Below are 3,819 nucleotides of genomic sequence, written 5' to 3' on the forward strand. Positions count from 1 at the left end.
TAGCCTAAGTAGCATCAGTGTTGAGACGCCCACTGTGGTCAGCTGAATAATGTCCCCAAAGATGTCCATGTTCTAATCCACGAACATTGTGAATATGTGAACTTACAGAGCAAAAGGGAGTTGGCAGATGTGGTCCCGTTGAGGAGTTTGAGATGCACAGGTAACCTGGATTTTACAGGTGGTCCAGTGTCATCACATGGGTCCCTGTAAAGAGGACATTAGAGGAGCATTGGATTACAAGATGCTGGGCTGCTCGTTTTGATGATCAAGGAAGGGGCCACAAGCTCAGGATGGCAGACGCCTCCAGAAGCTGGAAAAGGCAGGAAACAGATGCTCCCCCTGGAGCCTCTAGAAGAAACCAGCCTGCGGATCCCTTGATTTTAGAGCTTCAGGCTTTAAAACGGTAAGACAGCACATTTTTGTTCTTTTAAGCTACCAAGTCCTTGGTAGGGACACGGTAAGGAGCTTGTTCATCAATTACCGTCTAAGTCTGATGGATCCAGAGCTGAACCCCTTCCCTCCAAAGCAGATGCTGAAATGGTTTGTGTACCTACATAGACAACGTGGTTTTACTTCATCTCAGTAGCAGCTCCTTTTCTCTCCTTGATCCTCCGTGTGGGCTCCTGAACGGCCTCTTTTCAGTGCTTCTGGGTCTTCTTCAGCCACTCAGCCAGGTTCTCCATGAATAACGCCTGTTCCTGCAATAGGAATGTAATCACCACGTCCAACCTTCAGATCTCGGGTCGCAGAAGAGGCAACCCACCCTCAAGCCTTTCCAGCCCAAGAGAAAGATGCTATCCACTTCGTGGCTGGTGAGTGCCAGGCTCCACCCCCCACTCTGGGCACCCTTACACAAGGCACTAGCCTCTTTACTTTCACAGAGAGGGGGACAGAGAGAGAGAAAGACGGAGGGAGAGAAAGACAGAGAGAGGGACGCAGAGAGCAGGAGAGAGACAGACAGGGAGAGAAAGAGAGAGGGAGATGGAAACAGGGAGAGAGGGAGTCAGAGAGAGATGGAGAGGTAGATAGGGAGAGAAGAGGGAGAGAAAGAGAGCAGGAGAGAGACAGAGATGGAGGCAGAGAGAGAGGGAGATAGAGAGGGAGTCAGAGAGAAAGAGAGACTTAGAGGGAGACAAAGACACAGAGAGATGGAGAGAGGGAGCCAGAGAGAGAGGGGCGCAGAGAGTGGGAGAGAGACAGACAGAGAGAGGGAGGCAGAGAGAGAGGGACGCAGAAAGCAGGAGAGAAAGACGGGAGAGAACGACAGACAAGGAGAGAGAGAGGGAGTCAGAGAGGGATTGAGAGAGAGGGACGCAGAGAGCAGGAGAGAGACCAGAGGGAGAGAACGACAGACAAGGAGAGGGAGGGAGAAGGAGAGAGGGAGATAGAGGGTGAGAGGGAGGGACCCAAAGAGCAGGAGAGAGACGGACAGAAAAACGGAGAGAGAGGGACGCAGAGAGCGGGAGATGGAGAGAAAGAGAGGGAGATGGGGGGGGAGAAAGACAGAGGGAGAGGGACCCAAAGAGTGGGAGAGAGACACACAGAGATGGGGGGAGAGAGGGAGATAAAGACGGGGAGAGACAGAGATGGGGAGAGACAGAGATGGAGAGAGTGAGGGATTGAGAGAGGGAGACAGAGACGGAGAGAGAGAGGGAGAGAAAGACAGAGGGACCCAAAGAGTGGGAGAGAGATGGAGAGAGAGAGGGATTGAGAGAAGGAGAGAGGGGGGGGGTGACAGCCAGAGAGAGATGGAGAGGGGGAGCGGGAGAAGGACCCAGAGAGGGAGAGCAGGAGACAGAGAGCAAGGGAGAGGGACAGAGAGGGAGGGAGGGAGAGAGAAAGACAGAGAGAGAGGGATAGAAAGACAGGGAGGAGAGAGATGGAGAAGGAGAGAGAGAGAAAGACGGAGAGAAAGACAGAGAGGGAAAGGGAGAGAAAGAGGGGGGGGGAGAAAGACAGAGATAAAGACCGAGAGAGGGAAATAAAGACAGAAAGAGATGGAGAGGGGGATAGAGAGAGAAAGACGGAGAGGGAAAGAGAGAGAGAGATAAATACAGAGAGGGAGCACTCTGGTGTGTCCCCCTCCTCTTATAAGGCCAGGAGTTCTATAGGGTCAAGGCTCTGCCCTCATGACCTCATTTCACCATCATTACTTCCCTAAAAGCCCCATCTCCAAACACAGTCTATTTGGGGGTTAGGGCTTCAACGTATGCACTTGAGGTGGGCACAGTGGAGTCTGTAACACACAAGTGGAAACAGGGAGACCCATCTAGGGGCATCACTGAGAGAGCATGGTTGAAATGGAGACAGTGAGAATCAGACTTGAGAGATGGGATAACCACAGAGCCAACGGGGTTTGCTGGTAGATCACAAGTGAAGGGTAAGAGAAATAAAGATGAGGACTCCATGAGGTAGGTGCTCAGTTTATAGAAAGTGAGCATTAAACGTGTATGCTTCCTGCAAGTTTACCTTAGAGAGATTCCACTGATTCAGAGTGACGGCTTCCTGATCTCAGGGCAACAGACTCAATAACAGAATGGCTGTTATCTCTGGTCACCACTGCTCTGGGTTACTGAAACTGAGCAGGACCCTGTGGGGTTCCTGGGCATGGAAGCCTTTCTGTCCCCCATTTCTTGTTTGTAGGGAACAGACTCCAGCCTCCTGGACCTTCCTTGACTCCCAAAGGGCAGATGCAAACAGTTGCCAATCAGGGGAGGAGGGGATGCAGAGACCAGGGAGGAGGAGTCAAGACACAACAGTGCAGCCCTGGGGCAGGGTCCTCGTTCCCCCTCAAGAGATACACATGACAATATGTTTGAGCTCTTTACAGCACTGAAACCCCCCAACCGATGGAAGCTGTCATTTTTTATTCCAGAGAAGACCCCCTGAGGCCAGATTAAAGGGACTAGAGAAGTTCATCAAGAGATTACCTGAGCGTCTTTCCTGGTGGTCCAGTGGCTAAGACTCCATGCTTCCAATGCAGGGGGCCCAGGGTCAACCCCTGCTCAGGGAACTAGATCTCACATGCTGTTACTAAAACTTCCGCAGGCCACAACTGAAGATCCTCCGTGCTGTGCTGCAACAAAGATCCCGTGCCCGAAACTAAGTGCTGGGGCAGCCAAATAAATAAATGTTTTTAAAAAGTAAGAGAGAGAGAGATTACCTGAGACCAGATTAAAGGAGTGCAGGCCCTGCATACACCCTGATCCTTATCAGCAACCCCACCCTTGAACCATTGCTACAAGACTCCTCACTACCCGCCCCCCTCCAGGTTGGGACACACAGTTTTGAGGGCACAAATCCACTATGTTCCCCCTTTGCCTGGCAAAGCAATAAAGCTATTCTTTTCTACTTCACCCACAACCGTCTCCGAGATTTGATTCAGCACTGGTGCACAGACGCTCAGTTTTTGGCATCATTACTGCTTTTACGTAAGCTCTTTCTGCTCACGTTTCTTCCATTCCTGTCCTAAAATTCCCATTCTTAATCTTTCCATTTTCCCTTGCTAATGTCAACCAGGAACAATGAGGTTATGACTCCTGGTGAAAGCAAGTCTCCCAGTACTGAGTTCCCCTGCTGAGTTTAAGATTAACCTCTTCATCCAAAACGTTATTGCCTTTCTTGTCCCGTCCGTTTCCCCTAAGGTGTGAGGAATATCAAAGAAAAGAGGGGACTGAAAATGAGCAGGACTCTTTGGGGAATCTCCCGGGTACAGTATCTCCTCTATGTCCCCAGTTTCTTCTTTGTAGAAAAAGGCTTTCATGTCCTAGGCTTTCCCCACATTCCAAAGAGCAGACTCGAGCAGTTAAGGCTTAGAGT

At 50.8% G+C, this 3,819-nt stretch overlaps 1 long non-coding RNA gene across 1 annotated transcript; it reads left to right on the plus strand.

Annotated features, from left to right (window-relative positions):
* Window positions 1-325: 325 nt before the first annotated feature.
* LOC132482633 (uncharacterized) lies at window positions 326-3,269 on the plus strand. The gene is made up of 3 exons (XR_009530931.1): window positions 326-403; window positions 708-812; window positions 2,876-3,269. It is a non-coding gene; the product is annotated as an uncharacterized LOC132482633 (long non-coding RNA).
* The last annotated feature ends 550 nt before the right edge of the window (window positions 3,270-3,819 follow it).

This window comes from Mesoplodon densirostris, chromosome X (assembly GCF_025265405.1).
Source record: "Mesoplodon densirostris isolate mMesDen1 chromosome X, mMesDen1 primary haplotype, whole genome shotgun sequence".
Lineage (NCBI taxonomy): Eukaryota > Metazoa > Chordata > Mammalia > Artiodactyla > Ziphiidae > Mesoplodon > Mesoplodon densirostris.